Consider the following 23238-nt stretch of genomic DNA (forward strand, 5'->3'; position numbering starts at 1 on the left):
TCAAATTCAGCAATAATTTCTCTTGCTGCAACCTTTGTAAGACATAATTCAGATGTCTCATGTGCTCCTCCTTAGACCTGCTATAAACTAATATATCATCCAAATATACTATTACAAATTTACCAATAAACTCTTTAAAAACTTCATTCGTGAGTCTCATAAATGTACTTGGTGCATTTGACAACCCAAAAGGAATTACTCTCCATTCATACAATCCTTCATTTGTCTTAAAAGCAGTTTTCCACTCATCCCCTTCTCTTTTTCTTACCTGATTGTACCCACTATTAAAATCCAGTTTTGTAAAATACTTTGCTCCACTCAAACAATCCATCAAATCTTCAATTCTAGGTAAAGGAAATCTATATCTGATTGTGATTCTATTGATGGCTCTTGAATCAGTACGCATTCTCTAGCCTCCATCTTTATTTGGACTCAACACTGTTGGTACTACACAAGGACTCAAATTCTCTCTGATCAGTATTTTGTTAAGTAGTTCATGAACCTGCTTTCTAACCTCTTCATTTTCTATGGGAGTCATTTTGTAAGCTGCTTTTTTTGGTAGATTTGCTCCTGGAATCAAATTTATATGATGGCTAATCCTTTTGATGGGTGGTAACTCATTAGGAAAACCATCAACAATGATATCACAATAGTTGTCCAACATTTCTTGAATTTTAATGGGTAAATCAGAAGCTTTAGTAGAAGTCATTATTACCTTGAGCTTGCAAATTACAACAAAATTTACCTCATTTTCTTCAATCTGTTGTAAGTATTCCTTTCATCCTAGTAATAGATTTTTGGATCAATCTTCTTTCCTGATGCATCCTCTTCTTTCATAGGCAACAATGTATGATTGACACCATATTTACCAAACTTGTAGGTGTTTCTTTTCCCATCATGCATAGCTCCTCTGTCATATTGCCAAGGTCTCCCAAGTAATATGTGACACACATCCATAGGCATCACATCACATACAATTTTATCCTTATATTTGCCCAACTACAACTCCACTTCACACTTTTCATTTACTAACAACTGATGTCCCTTTTGAAACCATGACACCTTGTAAGGTGTTGGATGTCTCATTGTCTTCAACTTCAACTTATCTATCACTTCTGTAGAGACCAAATTATCAGTGTTGCCACTATCAATGATCATCTGACAACATTTCCTTCGAACCTTACACACTGTTCTGAAAAAAGTCTTCTGTTGTGATGGTTCAAATATCTTCTTTGCTGGCTTGAGAAAAACATTATTGACTACCAAATATTCTCCTCTCTCTAGTACATTTTCTTCCTCTATCACTGCTGCTACTTCTTCCTCAACTTGAGAAACAATTGCATTCCTCTGACTTGTTTCTGCATTCTCTGGGCACTCAAAAGCTCTATGTCCCAACTTTTCACACCTATAACATATAAATTATCTTCCTCTTCCTCTGCCTCCTCTTCCTCTAGAAAAACTCCCTCTGCCACCTGCATCACCTCCTATGGTTGCATGCTAGTTTGAGTTGCTGCTAGATCCATCTCTAGGTGTTGTAGATCTTCCTCTACCACCTTGACTTCCTTTTCCTAGGAAAGTACCTCTTCCTCTAGCAGACTACTTCCTCATGAGTTTTTATTCAGCTTTCAGTACCATCTGATAAGCTTCTTCTACTGTTTTAGGAGACAATATACTTATATCACCTTGAAAGTCCATCCTAAGATCATTCACATATCTAGCCACCTTTTCATCTGTATCCTGCGTTTTTCAATCTCTTATACTTACCTTATAGAATTCCTCTGTATATTCTCTCATTATTATAGATCTTTGTCTAAGATTCTACATTTGTTTGAACAAGGTTTTCTGATAATTACTTGGTAAAATCTTACCTCTTAGCTTTGCTACCATCCTATTCCAATTTCTAATTGGTTGCTTTCCAAGACTCTTTATTTCTGCCTGCACTCCATCCCACCAAGGTGCTACATGTCCTTTTAGATTGGTGCCAACAAACTTTACTTTCTTCTCATCTTTTGTTTCTTCATAATCAAATAATTTCTCCATCTCATTAATCCAGTCTATCAATTCTTCTGGATTTAATCCTCTTGCATATATTGAAACCTCAGTTTTTTGCCTAGCTATGGATCTCAACACTGATTGGAAGAATCTCATCTCAGGAGTAACTACTATAGTTTCCTCCTCTTCTTCAATTTCAACCTCAGGCTCACTAACATCTCCATCATCTATATTTCTCCCTAATGTTAATTCTTCTAATCTAGCTTGCATCTATTGCATAGCTTCCATCACCTCAACATTTGCAATTGGTCTTCCATTTCTACCACGTTCTCATCCTCTTCCAACTCTGAAAGCCATATTGGACTTCCTTCTCTTACTTTTGAGATTCAATTCAGTGTCAACAATTTGCTTTGATACCACTAATTGTGTTGATCTGGGTACAGGTAGGAGTGTTCATCTCTCAAATTGTGAGACTATGTCTTCTACCTCTGTTTTCAAGTGTAATTGTTGCTCTAATGGGTTCTCTGTCATCCACTGACAACTTTTTGAGCTTCCTCTAAGCTAGCAGGCCCCCCCAAAAGTCGCAGAGTTCCGCTAAACTTCCACTAAAACGGACCCGACAGTAACACAAACCACAGTTCAATAAAGTTTTAAATCCTCCCTTTTAAAGATTTTTCAACACTTCTCCACCATTGATCTATTCACGATCTAATGGTCACATCACTTCCGAACTTCGAAACTTTCTCCTCGTCTTTCAACCATTGATCCCGCTCCACCAGATCTAACGGCTCACAGGTATTTTGGCTGGTTAACCTGTGCACTCCAAATCCACCCGAAGAGCAGTTTACATCTCTCACCACACTATTATGTGTCATTGTGTGTGTGGAATCAGAGCCAATGGGGAATTACAGTTTACGACCTTTCCTCCGCCTGAAATCCACTTGTGGGTTTCTCCAACCCGCTTCTACTTGTTAACTGTCGAGTAGCTTCCTTGCCCAAACACCATAGAGCTATCTCAATTGAGATCCTATAGTCCAAAATCAATCTTCATGCCACCGCTTCCTTGGTCTTCCTCCGCTGATCTCGACCATCCACTCCACGAGCTAGTAAATGAAAATGAAGCTTAGAGCTTTGAGACCAAGGACCACTAGGATTCTCACAGGGTTTTCACACCGGCGAGATACTTCCGAAATTCACAACCTACACAGTGCCAAGGTTTCGGAAATTCACAATTCCCGCTCAACACACTCAGAACTCACGAGAACCACAGTTAAAAAAAGAACACAGAATTTGACATAGTTGAGATAATTTCATTCAATCTCACAGAACACCAAAAAAACTTTGAATTTCACAATAAACATAGAGGTTTCAAAGGAGATTATCCTTCGGGATTTGACAGGGAATTTCTCATTCACATACACAAAGACTAAATTTCCCAATTCACTGGATTCGCTCCAGGAAAGCCAAATTTCTTCAACAGTCAAAATCCTCTTACAATAGTGTAAAAATTACATAAGTATTGGTTCATCCTAACAAACAGATCCTGATTCAAAGGCTAAATTTATTGATCCTATCTGTCATGTGAGACATTGTCCTCGAGAATCTCCACTACAACTAACTAACTAAAATTTATTACATCATGATCAAATCCTATATTCTATCTCTATGCTTAACAAGGAAAACATGGAAATTGATGGCTAAAGGATCCCACTCCTTTGCCTGTAATAATTTTTTCATATTTTTGGAATAATTCCTCGAATTTGTCTTCAAGCCTTATGCTCCTGCATCAGATTTCGAGAAAATGTCCAAGTACAAGATACAATAGTTCTCTTCTTTGAAATCCAACTCGTTCTATCACTGAGAAACTAATACCTAAAGACCAAAACAACATCTCCCCATTCTCAGTGGTCGAATCCATGACTCTAGGAACTATTCCATGAGGTGTTCTAACCAAACCCTAATGTTTAGGGAAGTTAAAAACAACCTCTACAATTAACTTTGACTCCAACCTCTCTCATAAATGAGGTCAAATTTACATCAAAACAACTTACAAAGACTAACCACCCATTATTTACATTTACTTTTACCCCTCACATTCATCTACTTCACCCTTTTGAATTTTACCAATGTCAAACTAAGAATTATAAAAAATTACACAGTGAAAAGTTTACAAAAAGCTCAGAAATTTCGAGGTGTGCAGCGAGCTGTTGGAGGACATTTTTGAGGGACTTTCTGAATCTAGATCTGAAGCCTTTTCTAGAAATATGGGAGAGTGTAGATGTCTTTAGAGTATTTTTGCACTCAAAATGACCCATTTTTGTCTGAGATATGGCCATTCTCCCAAGTTGTCTCTAGGGGCATAGCGAAATGGAAAAAGAGGGGTAGAAAGGTGATTTTTGGCCTGTGTTTTGCAAATTACTCAAAACTTGAGCCCCAAACCAGGAAAGTGGGCAAATGGGTTTTGAGAGGGGATCATAGTATTTCCAAAAATGTTGAGTCTCCATCATTTGGAGCCCTGAGGAAGAAGTGCAATGTGAGCTCGATGCACTCCTAGACAGAAAATTGCCAAAAAATTGCAAGTCTACACCAAAGCACAAACATTTCTCCAAATCCTCCCAAAATTTGTCTAGAGATAATTGATGAGGTATGTTATGATATCATGGATTCATCAACAAGCAAATCTAACTTACCCTTCTCCTCTTGGCTGATTAGGGTTTGCTTGAGTTTTTCCTTCAACTGCTTGATTTTGACCTTGACAACCTGATTCCTTGTGCAATAATGGATGGCCATTTTATTTTGCAACTTGTTATCCCTATTGGACTTTTCAAGGAGATTCTCAAGGTGGTAATTTACTTTGTCAATCCAAAACTCCCTGTCCTCATTTATTTCCATGGAAATCCTCTCTTCAAAGGCCGATTCTTCCATTAGTGGCTTTTGTTCTCTTTCCCTCGGAAGTGCCTTCCAAAGACCCATTGTCCTTGATCTATTCCTTGCCACATGTTCTTCATGCTACTCAGTTTCCTCATGGTCCACCACTGCCTTGCCTTTCATCTCTTGTTTCTTGTCTTTGAATTTCTCTTTCTCCATGACTAGCTATTTTGCCTTCAGTTGACTGTTTTCTTGCTTAAGGAATGAAATGATGAATTTGTCCCTTTCCAAATTGTCCTTGAGCTCCATGATCTAAGAATCCTTCTCTTTGATGACTTGTTGCAGTGTTTGATGCTCATCGTGTGCCTCTAAGAAAATTCATGCTAAATGGGGTCCTCATCATGCAAAGAAGCCTCATGATGTGATCGTGATCCCTGTTCTGCTGATGTAGTAGGCTTGGCCCCTTCCTCAATTTGAGGAGAAAACACAAGGCTTCTGCCTCTCGGATATGTCGTGGTCACCTCAGGCCTAGGTGCCTTGGAAACCTCATCATGTTTGCTTGATGACCCCACCTCCATGGGTTGTACTGACATGGTTTGGTGCTGGCTTGGTGAAGTGGTTATATGCGTGTTTAAGGCTGCCTCAATGAAGGTGTCCCATGTCATGTTCCTCTCTTTCAACTGATGAATTACTATAACCTTTATCAAGCTATGGTGAAAGAGGTTCGGATAATGCACTTTGCCTTTCAATTGCACCCTTTCAGACATTTTGGTTAGGCTCCTATACAAGTAGCTTGACAAATTTAGAGACTTGATAGTTGTAAAGTGCATGAGCAGTCTTATGTGGTATTGATATAGCCTACAAAATCTGCCCTCACATGTGAATAATGTCATGAAAACCTTAATCAATGGTGCATATCTCTCCAAGAAGTATCTGAATGGGAAAACATGTGAGTGAGCTCGATTGTATTGTGATTTCAAGTAGGGTTTGTACACTTCTAGGTCTAGATTCATGCCTTTGAACCAGTTTTCACCATCGTTTGGTATGCCTGTAGCTTGAGAGATGGCATCCACTGAAAACATGAAATCAGTCCCTGCAATGGTGATATTGTCTTCCTTCAAGGTGAAGGAAAATATACCTGTGAGATGCTCATGGTAACCTACTTCCTACACTCTTTGAAAAAACCCTAGAGAATTGACGTCTTCAAAGCATTTCATGACAATTGAGGAGGAGGTGATTTCATTGCAATTAGAAGGCTCAAACCTTAGTATCTTTCCCCCCTTGTTATACTTCCTCTTCTCTGATGGTGATGAGTCAGGCTCCATACTTCAAACCCTAGGTGAAAGGAAAGCAAAAACGTTGAAATTTTCTGCTGTGAGGGAATGAGGTGGTATGATGGACTTAGGAGTTGCCTAACTTTGTAAGGAAATTTAGGAGGGTAGGGGATGATGTTAGTGAGTAGGGGAAAAATGAATTTTGGGAAATGAGTGAGCGAAGGGGGTGTAAAAGGCCAAAACACATACCTACCCTAGAAAGAGATAGGGTAGATTAGGGTTTAGAGGAAAATGACAGAAAATGAGGGGATAAGGCTTTGTGATGGATGGAAATGGTGTGTTAGTCACAAAAAATGGTGTAGGGACAGGGAATCTAGGGTTTAGTGCAGCTACTCATCATTTGAGGATCAAAACCATGAAAATCATGTAAACCCTAGAAGAAGACGTATTTGATCATTTTCTTGACATATGAGGCAAAGGAGGGCATGAAAATTATTAAAATTACTTGTTATAAAGCCTGGAGGATGAAACGACTGAAGAGGAGATTTGAAAAATGTATTTTGGTGGTCACACAACAATTTTGGACAACTCTGCCCTGTGCATAGCGTGCTGTCCAGGTGCGCAGCAAAGGCTCTCTATGCGCAATGCGAGACAATTTTTGTCAGTGAGGGTTATGGAATCACAATTTTTTACAAAGGAGAGGGAGGAGCTCGATGCTAGGATGGTGCATAAGTGCAAATGAGTGTGAATGAGCTCCTCCATATGCTTTTATAATTTTCTTTTGGTGTCTAAGTGATTAATGAGGTAGGATGGTCCACCTCACCAATTCACTTTCTTTTTGAGTTTTGTAGCCTTTGGACCTCTTCTTGTAACTTTGGAACCTTAGGAACATTATTACATCTAAAAACATAAATTACATTTGAAATCAAGTTTTATTGAACAAATTTACCTATTTCTACTCCTCATTTTCCGAATTTATACATGAAATGACTAATTTTGTGACCTTAACCCTAATGACCTAATGGTGACACTGAGCTAAATGGAGACCATGATGATGTGACTGAAGTGATATTAATGATGTTTTCATGATGGTAGACTCAAATTGGTGACGAAAATGACCGACATATGAAATTCTTGAGAGAGTGGAAATAGCCCTAGACACACTAGCCAGTGACCAATTTCTTATTTGAAGACTCACTGAAAGGACAAAAAATTGACTTGAAACCCTAACAAAACCTTGTAAGAAAATATTTGATCATTGTTGACAGACTGAACTAACTGACACTAACACCCTAACAGATAACCTTACTTTTTTTGCGACTTGGGAACCCAACCAATTCATTAGCAAAACAATATTGTGCCTAACCCAAAGTCTCCCTTTCTCTGAATTATTTTTGTCCACGCCTTATCACAACCATAGGCTTGCCTCTTGCAAGTCCTATTCTGAACTTCTCCTAAAACACTTCATCCTTGGGACACATGGAATTCATTGACACTCCTTGCCACACTCTCTTATTTGCTCATTTCCAAGCATTTTGACCTAGTGGTCCCCTTGTGTTCCCCTGACTCTCCCTAACACTCCTCACCATCCATTGACACTATATGCCATGTGGCAACACACCTTTTCATTCCTTGGCATGCCCTGGCACTCCTTAGCTATCATGCCCTCATAACTACCCTTAATTTTTTTTGGACTTGGCCGGAACCCAACCAAGTCCTGCCCTAACTACAACAACTTAACCAAATTATAGTTACTACAACTAGACTATTCCTTGGATTTGAGGCATCTGTGGTTCATTTCTTTCAAGTTGACTCTCAAGGTATCCACATTAATAATCATACTTGTCAACGTTTCAAATCCCAACAGGGATCCATCATCAGGATAATTTCTGAATGATAATAGAAGAGGAGCTTTAGTGAGAGGATAAATAGTAAAAGGATAATTTGATTTTAAGGAGATGAGGTCAGCTTAAAAAAAAAATCTATTTTTAATTTTTAATTTTATAATTATTAATCATGTTTTAAAGTTTTATTATAATTTAAATTGTATTTTATATATTATTATTAAAAGATCCTTGAACAGTTTTTAAATTAATTATTAATAGTTTTCTTATTATTCTAATGTTATTCTAATGTGACTAATTTCTGTTATTGAATTTTAATTCATTATTATACCTTAAATTCCAATTAGTTTAATTAATTAATTAATTACTTAATAGGTATTGTAATGACTAATTATTGTTATGTGTTAATTCTGAAAAAAAATTATGTTAATAAACCAAATGACTAATAAAATTTTATAATAATTAATTATTGTTATAGATAATTAATGATAATAGTAATAATAATAATTATTATAAATAATCTTTAATTAATTATTATTATAAATACCAAATAATAATCATGCTAATTATTATTAATAATTATAGTTAACAACTATTTTTATTAATTTTGTTCGGGGTATTTTTATTTAAATTTAATTTTTAATATAAGATGAGAAAGTTATAAGAGGAGATTTCTTCACATATAATCATTTGATATCATTAAAAAAATAACTAATAGAATGCATATAGGTGTAATTACTCAAAACTTCAAAAAAAATAAAAAAAATAATAATAACAAATAAACTCTAGAAATTATAGATAAATAACTCACTAAAACCAAAAAAATAAAAAATAAAAAATAAAAATAAAAATAAAAATAAAAATAAAAATAAAAATAAAAATTAATTAATTAATTAATTAAGCAAATAAAACAAATTAATCAAATAAATAAATAATTAAACAAAGAAATAAGTACATTAAATTAAATTAATAAACTTATTAAAAATAATAATAATAAATAATAAATTTGTTAACTAATCTATTCGTTTAATTAACTATCAAAAATTAGTTAATTAGTAAAACATAGTAATTAATCAATAAAAAAAAATTAATTATTCATAAAAGTATTAAACCTAATAATTAATTCAAGAAATAGAAAAATAAGTAATTAATTTATCCCTGTAACTTATTAATTAATGAATTAATTAATCAAATTAATAAATTAATAATGTAAATAAATGAATAAACATATTAATAAAGAATACATAATTAAATTAATTAATTTGATTAATCAAACAAATTAATTTATTATTTAAAAAATTAATGAATCAATTGAACCAATTATTTAAAATAGAATTAATAAACATAATAATTAATTCTATAAATAATGAAATTATTCGATTAAGTTATACCCTTGAATAAATTAATTAATTAATTAATAATAATAATAATAATAAATAAATAAATAATTTATTTAATTAATTAAATAAAAGATAAGAGCCGACCTATTTTCTTATTTCTTTTGTTTAATAACTTATATATATACCCTAATTATAGCTCTTGGATACATCATTAAGATCTTAAGAATATCTATTGACGCATCCTCCCCTGATGATGGACTCACTTGGTAGTCCGAAACGTTGGGTTCATAAAACTCTACAATAGGTCATTCCTCCTCTACCTAAAACTATCCTCACCTGTATGGATTCATTATTTAAAAATAATTAGTCATTACAACACCTATTAAGTAACTAATTAATGAATTAATTATTCTAATTAAATAAAAGTGTATTAATCTAATGAAATTAGTTACATTAATTATAATAAAATAATGCATTTACAATAACAATTAGTATTTAATTATAATATCTATTAATTAATTAAATCCAATAAAATTAGTTATATTATTATAATAAATAAAATAAATTTATCTTTTATTAATAAAAAAATAAAAAAGAATTATTTATCTTTATTAAATATGAATTTATCATTAAAATATTTAGTAATTAATTAATTAATTAATTAAACTAATTGGAATTTAAGGTATAATAATGAATTAAAATTTAATAACAGAAACTAGTCACATTATAATAACATTAGAATAATAAGAAAACTATTAATAATTAATTGCAAAAACTATTCAGGGATCTTTTAATAATAATATATAAAATACAATTTAAATTATAATAAAACTTTAAAACATGATTAATAATTATAAAAATTAAAAATAGAAATGAGTTTTTTTAAATCCGACCTCATCTCCTTAAAATCAAATTATCCTTTTACTATTTATCCTTTCACTAAAGCTCTTCTTCTATCATCATTCAGAAATTGTCCTAATGATGGATCCTTGTTGGGATTTGAAACGTTGACATGTATGATTATTATTGTGGATACTCTGAGATTCAACTTGATAGAATATGCCTTGTTCACCTATGAACTGCCTATAACACATCTTAGGCTACTCATGTCCAATCTCAATTCATCCCACTTAAAAAGTTACCAATTCAAGGCTCACGTCCAACCATGGCCATAAAATAACTAAGAAACATAGTTTACATCTTGACATGCCATAACACATGGCACGTCTAACAATCCCTTAGCCATATGTGGTGTGTGTTAGCATCCCCTACATTTCTTGGCATGCTTTGCACTCCCTACAACACCCTAGCACTCTCTAGCATACCCTGGCACTCTAGCATGCCTTAGCACTGCCTAGCATATAACCTTGTCAGTACCTCCTTAGAACACTTGGAACTCGTTGGCACTCCCTATCACACACTCTTATCTCTCCATTTCCATGCATTTTGAACTAGTTCTCCCTTGTGTTTTTGTTGCATTGCCTAACATTCGATGGCACGCATTGACACACCCTGGCACATGGCACATCTTGGTATGTTGCCTTGGCACTACCTAACATATATTTTTTCTCCCTAGAACTTGCTAATACTCCCTGTATTTGAAACTAGTGATCCCTTTTGTTCCCTTGTCACTCCATAACACTCCTTGGCATACATTGGAACACCCTAGCACCTAACGCATCTTGGCATGTTTTCCTAGACTCTAGCATGCCTTAGCATTGCCTACCATACCTTGTTACTCCCTCAGGGCACCTGTATCTCACTGACACTTCCTGTCACAAACTCTTATTTGTTCATTTGCATGCACTAATTTGACCTAGTTCTCCATTGCATTTCCCTGGCACTCCCTAACACATCTTAGCACATGTTGACACACCCTGGCACTTGGCACATCTTGGCTACATGTTGCCCTAGTAATCTAGCATGACATAGCACAACCTAGCATACCATGTCACTCTCTCCTTAGCACACTTGGAACTCATTGATACTCCCTATCACACACTCTTATTCATTCATTTCCATGCTTTTGACTTAGTTCTCCCTTATGTTTCTCTGGCACTCCCTAACACTCCATAGCACACACATCGGCACACCTTGGTCCTTGGAACATATTGATATGATTCCCTAGCACTCTAGCATGCCTTGGAAGAAATGCATATCATACCTTATCACTCCCCCCTTATAACACTTGGAAATCGCTGACTGTAATGTTCTAAACTAGGAAAAATAGTGCTATGCAAATAAGACAATACAAATAACATTATAAAATTAAATCAAACCATCAACCAGAAAACTATGTGGCATTTGTTAGCACGCCTTTTCATTCCTTAGCACGCCCTAGCACTCCTTAGCTATCATGCCCTCTCAACTACCAGTACATTTTTTGCAACATGGGCACCCAACAAAATCCTACCTAAACTATAACAACATCTTAACTATAACAACAGCTTGACCAAGTTATAATTACTACAACTAGACTATGCCTTGTTCACCTAAGAACTTCCTATAACTCACCTTAGGATACTCATGTATAATTTCAACTTATCCAACTTAACAAGTTACAAAGACAAGGCTCACATCCAACCGTGGTCGTAAAATTAAACAACTAAGCAATACATTTTACATCTTGACAAGCCATAACATTTGACATAACTGATAATCCCTTAGCAATATGTAGCAGGTGTTAGCATGATCCAGATTTAAACAGGAATGCAATAGATTACAGAGATAACCATAAATACAGAGATGCGATAACCATAAATACAAAGATGCAGCGGAAATAATACTTTATTTCATTAATGGAAAATACCGAAATATGCTTACAAATAGAAATGGAAATAACCCAGCTAGGGCGATGGTAGCTTATCTCTGAGAAGAGATGTGTCGGCTACATGCCTCTGAACTGTTCTCCAAAAACTGTGTTACAATGAGGCTCGAGGGCCTATTTATTGTTGAGAAACAATGGAAAACCCTTCACATTCCAAAACCTAACCCTAGAAGATGAAACGCCAAATTGTGGGCCCCGTTTTTGGGTAAGTTGGTACATCAACTTCCCGGGGTCGCGAATTGGTTGTACTATCTCCGTTTGACATGCATGATAGCCCATTGGAAAGATATCTCCGAGGACTACGATGGAAAAGACGATTTTTAGATAGAAAAATTGTTGGCAGTGGATTTCCCAAAAAACGTCGTTTAGGGCCTCAAAATGGCTCCGGAAGTTTAGGACCCGAAAAACTGCTAAAAATAGTAAACTGTGCTATAATTAAGGAAACAGAAAAACTGAAAGAGATAGTTGTGGGGGTCCAAATGGGATAGGTGGGTGGCCACCAACATCCACCTGGATCATTCCTCCCCCCTTAGGAAGCAATGGTCCCCATTGTGTTGAGTTCCTCCCTGAGATGAGGAAGCTTCTGCTGAGCTGGGTCTCTGGTGAGCTGTTCTGCAATCTCTGATGTGTCCAGAAATGGTGGGGAGCATGGTCGGCGACAGTCCACATTGAACACTCGGTGCAAGCAAAGGAATGGAGGAATGTTGTGCTTCAAAGCATTGTTTCCCGTAGCCTTGTTACTAGTGTAAGGACCATGTCAAAGTGGTCTGAGTTTCTGATGGGTTCTGGTAAGGCGCTCCCTCTGCAAATGTAACCAAACTTTGTTGCCCACCTGAAACTTGTGTGGTACCCCTTCGGGTAAGGAGAAGTTGTTCCTGTGTTCTGTCACGACTGTATCCCTTTGTTGCTGCTGCTGTGTGGAGGAACCCTTCGCAGGGGTCATGGATGTAGCAACGATCTTCCCCTTACTTTGGGAGCGAACCAGACAGAAAATAAATTTCCTAGTCTGTAAGATGAGCTTGTTGCCTTTCTTAGCAGTGATCAAAGAGGTGGCGGTAGGTGGGGCTACCTCCGGTATCCTGTATAATGAATTATCCAAAGAAATGATGACAGCGCGAGGCCTTGACTCATACATAACATGTCGCCTCCACAAGTATGGTTGGCCTAATAGTACATCACAAACATCAAGAGGTGTAACATCACACAATACCTCGTCTATGAAGGGCTTGATGCTATAGGGAAGGCGGCACTGTTGGCGAACTTTGAGATCTCGTCCTTCGTGAAGCCAACTGATACTGTACGGCTGTGGGTGTGGTGTAGTTGGTAGGCCCAACCGCTTCACGGCCTCTGCTGAAATGAGGTTCTTTTGGCTGCCATTGTCGACAATGAATTGCAGCGACGAACCCTTCACCCACATCTGTGAGTGGAAAAGACGTTCCCCCTCCTCTGGATCTTCAGGCTCATTTTTATAGATCTTGGCAGTAGCAACAGTGGCGCTGGGATCCGCATCAATGATCTGCTTCCCTTTGTCATTCCCCTTGTCGGGTTTTGACTCAGAGTCGAAACATGCATCTGATTCAGAAGCCTTCAACTCGGCCACCAGCGACTGCTTGGTCCGACACTCACTTGTGTTATGAGTGGGACTCTTGTGGAACTCACACCACTTTCCTGTGTCCTTCTTTGGCTTCATGGTGTTGTTCTTTTCTTGCGGCTTCGACGGGTTGTCTTGGGTCACCCCGCCTTGGCTTTGTCCTTTGGGCTTTGGATTTGTAGATCCAAAGTCTCGCTTCTTCTGTTTGAACTTTTGCTCGATTTTGACAGTGTATCGGTATGTTGTGCCGAGTGAGGAGATGTTCAAGAACTCCATCTCTTCCTGGATGTATCTATGTAGGCAGCCGCAGTATTTGAGTACCAGATGCAGCTCAGAATCTTTGATACCCAATTGTGTGTGAAGAGTATGAAAAATGTTTGTGAACTCCAGCACATCTTGGTCTCGGCCCTGCCGCAGTGTGGTCCATTTGATGTATTTGTCCTCATAGCTTTTGACAGGGTAGTACTAATCCTTGATGGCATCCCGGAAGTCATTCCAAGTGGGTGCGGCTGAAAACAGTGAACCTGTACTTTCATCCTTCTGTTCGCAGTAGGTTTCCCAGCAGTCCTTGATGTGGGGGGCTGCTTTGAGAAGAGCAAAAACAATCTTTTCCTGACTTGAAAATTCATGAACAAAAAATACCCATCGAGCAGATTTAACCATTTATCTATGGCATCTGCGTCTATTTGACCCTCGAAGATGGGGATTTCAAAATTAATTTGTACCTTAAACGGTGTGGCATTTCCAGAGTAGCTGTTGGAAGCCGATGCATCGCCTCTAGGTAGCCGCTGAAGGATTTGGTTAAAGCTGTCCATCATTGTGTTCCTTTGTCATTCGAGGGCTTCTTCGAGCAAGATTTTGATAGGATCTCCTGCCCCCTTGTTTTTCTTCTCATCCGCCATGGGAGGTCGTCGAGATTTGCGAGGCTGGTCTTGCAAAGGTTTGACCAGTTCCAGACCTAGCTCCTTATATCCCGACCTCGTTGGGGACATGCAAAGAAAAACAGAGAAAAAGTAGACCGCTCTGATACCACTGATCCGGATTTAAACAGGAATGCAATAGATTACAGAGATAACCATAAATACAGAGATGCGATAACCATAAATATAGAGATGCAGCGGAAATAATACTTTATTTCATTAATGGAAAATACCGAAATATGCTTACAAATAGAAATGGAAATAACCCAGCTAGGGCGATGGTAGCTTATCTCTGAGAAGAGATGTGTCGGCTACATGCCTCTGAACTGCTCTCCAAAAACTGTGTTACAATGAGGCTCAAGGGCCTATTTATTGTTGAGAAACAATGGAAAACCCTTCACATTCCAAAACCTAACCCTAGAAGATGAAACGCCAAATTGTGGGCCCCGTTTTTGGGTAAGTTGGTACATCAACTTCCTGGCGTCGCAAATTGGTCGTACTATCTTCGTTTGACGCGCATGATAGCCCGTTGGAAAGATCTCTCCGAGGACTATGACGGAAAAGACAATTTTTAGATAGAAAAATCGCTGGCAGTGGATTTCCCAAAAAACGTCGTTTAGGGCCTCAAAACGGCTCTGGAAGTTTAGGACCCGAAAAACTGCTAAAAATAGTAAACTGTGCTATAATTAAGGAAACAGAAAAACTGAAAGAGACAGTTGTGGGGGTCCAAATGGGATAGGTGGGTGGCCACCAACATCCACCTGGATCATAGCATCCCCTGCATTTCTTGGCATGCTTTGGCACTCCCTAGCACTCCATGACACTTAGCATAGCTCATACTTGCTAGCTAACACTCTCTGTCATACTCTTATTCATTCATTTCCATGCATTTGAAACTACTTCTCCCTTGTGTTTGCCTGTAACTTGGCCCTAAAACTCCCTAGCATGTGTTGGTGCCACACCCTGTTGCCTGGAACTTCTTGGATATTCTATTAGAATAGTTTGTCACACTACTTCATACATTTTTTTTGAAATATTTTATTTCGTAGTTTATTATCGCACATCTTAGATTAAATATTACTAGTGTATCACTCCAAATTATGGATATATTTGAAATCGAAATGGAAGAAACAAGAAAATAAAAAAAACATCCACATAAATGAATAGAATATATGACTTGGGAAACCTAATACGAGAGAAATCCTAGCTATAAGGTGAGGCATATGCTCTAGTTTCTCTTTTTCAATTATGAAATATAAGTACAAAGCAAGGGTCACTCACTTTGGAGTGGGCATGGACACTGTGGCATGAAAGATTACTACAAAAATATTATACCCCTTATGTTATGCTCAATATCCCATTCTTTGATGTCATCCTCAACTTTGGAATAATAATAATGCCAAAAGAATGGAGCCCCTTCCTTTCTTAGCAACCTAGTATAACACAACCTGTAGTCATTCAACATCAAGGTTAGGGTTTTTTTCATGCTTAAATCTTCAATTAGTGTTTCTATTTTGGAACATCCCCAAATGTGTGAGTAATGGGGGTTGACATGGAATCCACTCATTTCCATGGTGGTCAATAAGGTAGGTCAACTTGCGAGAGACGTAACTTTCACATACAAACTTCGTTTGAGGTGATTTTCACAGAGTTGGAAAGCTTCCAATGTCTAGAGTAACATCAAAGGGATGGAGCTATGTAATCAAAATGGGCTCCCAATCAAACCTACGAGACCCCAAATCACTAATTTGGAACATGAATCTAAAGTGGTCCCTACCAAATTAGTAGCTCCATATGCATGTATGTATATTCCATTCTTATTTATATATATACTACCTATCAACTCCAAGTAAACCACAATTGTGGGGGAGAACCCAGCCCACTCCTTCTCAAAGATAAGTTATAGAGTGGGGAAATAAATTCATTACAAGTCATAGGATAGTAGTGAATATGCTTCAAATTCTAAATATTTTGGAAAAATACATTGATTGCAAGATACATTCTATATCCAACCTAAAGGACATGTTAGGGAATGTGTTAAAGAACATACTTAACAATCTGATAGTCAGGAGGACCTAAATAATTTGAAACATTAATCAAGGAAATGATTCTTGAACCTACCTATGCATGGACCAAGTTGTTTGAGATGATCTCCACCTCATTGAAGATGGTTTTGTATTCATAATGCCATAGAACACAAGGATCAAATTCTTGTAGAAATGGGTTATGTCTTCCTCTCTATATGATATGCTCATTAGGACCATGGAATCTTCAACTACCAACTTGAAAGTCTAAGTGGAGTACAAAACTTAGCTAAATTCCTTGAATGAATTTGGTGTTATCCCATTACTTCAATAATGTTTTATGGGACATTGATCTCATTGTAATCTTAGGCTTCCATTCGTAGCTCATGGTGTTAGTCCATTTAGAGAGCTCAAATCTACTTACTCAGTGTGACCTACTTTTGTTATTAACAATAACATTCCTCCATGGATGTCAATAAAGAGGGATCACATAATATTGGAAATGATTGTTCTATGTATTTGTTTAGAATACCTTGAAAGGCCTTATTCATGAGAAAGTTAGTGAAAGATAAACATTGTAGACTTTTACAATATTGAACAATTGCTACAAACCCTTCAAGTAGAGGTTACTTATCACATGATCTAATTTTTTGGGATCAATAATACACAAGAATAAACAAGTGAGAAGAGAGTAATTTAGTTTATTGTAATAGTAACCAAAGTTACATTTGTCATTTGACAAAAGAAGTTAGTACATAGGTGAGCTTAGGCCAACCCCTTAAAAATAGCCATATGACCTTCCTCTTTTGCAGCTCCTTGACTGTAAGGGTCTAATTGAAAAACACATAGTTCCTTTAAAGATTTGTAGGTTGAGGCAACCACTTCAAGCCCTTGAACTTGAAGATAATCCAATATTTGCAATTTCTTACAATAATAAGTCCATTATACACACTCCTCATCTTAGAGTTGGCTAGAGAGGGAGAATACTTGATTGATGCCAACCTTGTAAATGAACAACCTTTCCTACTCATTGGTTGGACTCTCCATCACTAGTTGAAGGAGTATATGTGTCGTGAATCAAAGATGATATCTTAGCATGAGTTATTGACACTTGAACATACTTTCCATGGATCTCATGGAAAAAAGATGAAGAGACTCTTTGAATATTAGGAAACATGTGCTCATACTCTACTTAATTTGTAGGTGGTAGCGCTTCAATTTTTTCCATTTACTCAGAAATCTCACCCAGAAAGTCAACTTTCAAAGAATCAATCCTATGCTAAATCACTCCTACCTTCTCATTGTTAAGATCTTTGTGAGCTTTCACCTATGACCCTTAAAGTTAGTGCCCTTTAGCACCTCGAATGGTGGAATAGGAGGTGTTGCAATAGGAGGTAAACTCCATTCCCCTTCACCTTTGTTGAGACCTCTAGATGCACCTACAATCTATAACCCTCCTTTGACTCAACACGAAATTTTGGTATCTTTTCACTTCCTATACATACCCTCCCTATAGGGGCATCCTCATAGGAAGAGCTTGTGGTTGAAATATTACAACAACAAAATGGGGCGCACCATCTCTTTATAGGGTTTCAAGGGAGGGGTATTGGAAAATAACCATCTTATCCCATATATCCCTTAAGACCTTCTCAACACATTAATGAAATGATTGATTGATAACTAGACCCAAATATAGATCCCAAAGTTCAAGGCCAAACCCAAATAGAGAGAATTGCACCATTGATTAAGCATTGATATTGAGTTTTGGTAAAATCAGGGAACTCCTTTCAAGATCTTGAACTTGTTTTTAGCATTCTCAAATAGAAGGTTTAAAACCCACATTAAAAAGGGGAGGTTTGCATCTTAGCATTTGCAACCTTTGTCCAAGATGAATCTATCTAATGGAATGACTTGGATATGTTAGGTCTTGATTTCTAGAGTACCCAATCAATGTTTTTGAGGCCATCTCCCTAGCTCCATCTAAAATATAGTTCTATTGAGGAGGAAACTTGAAAAATCCTATTATTGGGAGATTTTATTCCTTCCTTTTAATTGATTTACAACAAACCTCAGTGCCTCTCCTTTCTCATATATCTCTTCCTATTTCCAACAAAAAAAATCATTAATCATTTATCATAAACACTATATATAAGTAAACATTGAAATCATTTAGAGAGTATATTTATCAGTGAACCCATGCAACAACCCATTGCAACCTAATATGGTTCTAATTATCTCCTCAAAACACACCTTATTAAACTCTTACAACTCTTGGCTTCCATATCGAATTAGTGTAACTACGAGGAGGGAAAGCTTGTCAAATATTATTGTTATTTTTATTTCGGGATGGCGAGAAATGTCCAGGTTGAATTATGGCACCCTTATTTGAAATCAGCCATTACCTCCCATTTCTGCATGTGCACAATGTGTGACCATGAGGTAGGGCTTTTCTTAATTTCTTTCATTTTCTTCAAGCTTTTTGTTGGATGAGGCCAAGTCCGTCAAATATTATTGTTATTTTTCTTTGGGGATGGCACGAAATGTACATGGTTGAATACTGGTGCCTTTATTTGAAATCAATCATTACCTTGTGATTTTGCATGTGCACAATGTTTGACTATGAGGTAGGGTTTTTCTTCATTTCTTTAATTTTCTTTAGGTTTTTTGTTGGGTGGGGTCGTTGATTTCATGGGATGTCCTCTAAGGTAGGGTTTTTATTAATTTCTTTCATTTTATTCAGGTTTTTTGTTGGGTGGGGTTGTTGATTTCATGGGACCTCCTCTGGAGCCTCCTTTCAACAAAAAAAATAACAAAACTCCACCTCGGCAACAATCTAGGACTCCTAGCCTATGAACCTCTCTTTCCCTTGCATCATTTGAATATTGTGGATCAATAGACCTACGAGGGCCTATTGCCCATCCTGACAATGTGTGTGAGTCTCCCTTAGAGAGTGAAAGTTCACGGGAAACATAGCGTACTAAGCAGACATGCGTAGAGTTGGTAGCAAAAATATTGAAACAAACCATGAACTTTGCATTGATCCTAAATCCTTTAGGTAAACTTTTCAAAATATAAGTATTTTTTTTTGTTTTTTTTGTTTTTTGTTTTTTTTTGTTTTTTGTTTTTTTGTTTTTGTTTTTGTTTTTGTTTTTGTTTTTTTTTTTTTGTTTTTTGTTTTTTGTTTTTTTTTGTCTTTTGTTTTTTTTGTTTTTGTTTTTTTTTTGTTTTTTGTTTTTTTTTTTGTTTTTTGTTTTTTGATTTTTTTTTGTTTTTATTTTGTTTTTGTTTTTGTTTAGTTTTTTTGTTTTTTGTTTTGTTTTGTTTTGTTTTGTTTGTTTGTTTGTTTGTTTGTTTTGTTTTTTTGTTTTTTGTTTTGTTTTGTTTGTTTGTTTGTTTGTTTGTTTTTTTTTTTTTTCCAGAAAACATTTGACATTTATACAATAACAAGTTGGAAAACTAGAACGTTCATGGAGAACTATCGCTGAGAAATACATGGGATATTTATACATTCAAATAAATATTTGCCATATATAATGAACACAAGGCAAGAGATAGCATGGCAGTCAATTGAACAGACAAAAACCAATACATTTAGCATTCGGATCCATCCTATAAAGGGAAGCACCATGGGGATTTAGACTATCCATGACCACAAGTTGCATATCCTCTGAAGGTTTACAATTCCACTTTCACTTGTTTATGAACCAATTATTTATTTGTTTATGATCTAGTCCAGTTCTTTCAGCCAAAGCAACCTTGTCTGTTTCCGAAGGATATCTTCACTTGTAATGTACATTCCACCACTCAAGCAGCTTTTGGCTTGCCTCCATCGGGAGCTTTCCTTTCTTTTTCTTCTTCAAAAATTCTTACTTAAGACTACTTAAGTATCCACTATACTTACGAAGAAGTTGATCTTTCAATTCACTATCTTCCGCACGTAGATCAACTTCGTGGACTTTGACTTCACTACAACTGAACTCCTCTTCCAAGCATCCAACTCCATCTTCCCTTTCATCATAGTAGCCTGAAGGGAAACTTCTGATAGCTCCTTTAGTCAAGCAATTTAGTTGTGTCTCCATCTTGTTCAGAAAATTTCTTACTTCTTTGAATGGCTTCGTTAGTTCTAAATGGTACCTGATCAACATCTGGCAGTAGGCCTCCATGAATTTATCATGCTTGGGATCCACTCCAATATCCATAGTTCCTGAATGGCGTCCAATTTGATTTTCCTAAATAATGTCACCTAGTACCGTGACAACTTCTGGAGGAGCCCCGACCTTCTAGAAATCCATGTAAGCTGCCAACATCTAAGGATAGTGTGGATGGCAAGCAATTTTTTATTTCAGCACATAAATGGAATCGTTAGGGTTACTGGAACAAGCACTATTGATATTGACCTCCAAGGAAGTCACCATCCTGCTAGCTTCATGCCTTTAATTCATACGTCAAGAATACCATAAGCTATCATGGTCAGTCAGTAATGAAATTTCTATTGTTCTGCCCATCAACCCAATGATAATTGTTCATGTTTATGCTTTCCTGTCCTTCAGGCTATGCAGCAGTAGCAGGATGTTGAGCCACATTAGGAGCCACCACCACCTGTGTGGTGGGCTCTATTTTCTCAGCAATCTTTGTGGGTGCTGGCGCATCCGAACCAAACAAAGACCCCCCTCCACTGCTCAGACCATGTCCCATGACCGACTGAAAACTATCTCACTATTTGAGATCCAAGAAACTAAAAAATTGCAGCTCTGCAACTAAAATACAAATACGAAATGCCAAATATGAAACTTGAGGTTCTACCCTATTCCTGCTATTATAGACTTGAGAGATGTGAGCTACGCAAAGGAAGATGAGAGGAGGTAGAAAGAAGGAAATGGAGAGGTATAAAGAAACATTAGAAGAAAGTGAATTTCCACTGAAGACAATGGGACATAGAGTAGCCAATTCAGATCGGATCTTGCTTCGAGATGTAGCAGGGGGAAGGCTTGCTGTAATTGAAGATAGAATTTCTAGAAGATCTGGAAGCGGAGCTTTGGGTGATCCTTGAAGGCACAGGGGGTCTTGAACACAAGGAAGAATTTTCCCTTTTGCAAAACCTTGTATAAGGCAGGAGTGATATTACACCTATGTCAATGTCCAGTGCACATGGTTTAGGTAGAAGTATTTGCTTCTATAAAAATAGTGATTCAAGCCTTTTTTCATCGAGATATCAGTGTCACTAAAACGGTCCTCATTGAGATCTTTTTCCATAAATGATGTAGAAATATAACATGTTAGAGTGGATTCTGTAGACTTTGCATGTGCGTTATTTGCAGCAAATTCGACTTTGTAGTGAATACTTGTTGATGGGTGGGCTATGATACTTGTTCCCACTGGACACACAAAAATTTTGTAATCTGTGCCAGAAAAATAAGCATAGGCACCAGTGCTTTAACCATTTTTGGGGGAGGAGATAAGAGTTTCTAATTCCTATAGGTTTTCTACTTAGTTTTATTTCTTGTTTTTGTTAAATTGGTTTTGGAGAAGCGAGTTAATATTAGTGTCTTGTAATCATTGATATGGTGGATATATTTATTGGGAATGAAAATTATGCATCACAAGTTTCTTAAATTCCATTGTATTTAGTATCAATTTTATTTGTTGAATTTACAATTTTAGAAGTAGTTGAAAAACATTTAAAACTGAAATGATGCTAAAAGCTTCTATATATTTGTTTTATAAAGTTTGAATTTCTTTTCAAAATTTTAGGTTTATCATATTCTAGCTAGATGAGGATTTAAACAAATTCTAGTACTGCCAACATGTTAATAAATTCTAATACTGTCAATATGCCTCTTTGCTTTGATATATTTAGTCATTTAAAATAAGTGTTGATTCCTTTTAATATTCATATCAGGATGTTATACATTGACTTATTTACTGTTCAGGATATGGGAGCATGGTGTAGTGTCATTTGAAATGTTTTTCAGGTGCACGACCTATAAGAGGACATCAAAACTATTAGGGTGGGTGAAGGATGTGTTTCAACATTGTGACCTTTATTGGGATAGGGAAGCCCTCATGAAGGAATTTGATTGTGTTTCGAGGATATTTCATGGAAGTGAGGACTCTAGGGGCAGAAAAATATTTTGGAAGTTTGAAGAATTATTGGAAAATCTGAAGACTAGAGCTGCTCATGAGGTTACAGTTTGCAAAGTGTGATGCAACATTTCTTTCAAGGTTTTGTTTCTCCAACACATAGCAAATTTTTTTGTTATATCAATTCTTTTGATGCACAATATTTAGTTCGTAAGGCTATCATATCATCTAATGGTGGTAAGAGCTTATTACACATAAAGAAATGATATTTTCTTTGAATATAGGGCTGACTATATTTGAAGGTTAATTGTGGGTAAATAGGGTTACAACAGACATAAGAGAGTCCACTAGAGAAGAGTAGTGTGCATTTCTAGGGTTTCAAATGATGCAGGAGAGAAATGGGTGTAGGATTGGAGGAAGCATCATATGCCAATGTTTCCTTAACATGCATTAAATAGAACTAACAAACTTGTGGGT

At 36.5% G+C, this 23238-nt stretch overlaps 2 pseudogenes; one reads left to right on the forward strand and one right to left on the reverse strand.

Moving 5' to 3' along the window:
* The window catches only part of LOC149204591 (OBERON-like protein), a 50339-nt pseudogene extending 27455 nt beyond the window's left edge, over positions 1–22884 (forward strand).
* On the reverse strand, positions 20244–21101 carry LOC149204592 (homeotic protein knotted-1 pseudogene; annotated as a pseudogene).
* Positions 22885–23238: the final 354 nt, after the last annotated feature.

This window comes from Pinus tabuliformis, chromosome 1_2 (assembly GCF_031772625.1).
Source record: "Pinus tabuliformis cultivar Carrire ecotype Pingquan chromosome 1_2, CPIR1, whole genome shotgun sequence".
Classification (NCBI taxonomy): Eukaryota; Viridiplantae; Streptophyta; class Pinopsida; order Pinales; family Pinaceae; genus Pinus; species Pinus tabuliformis.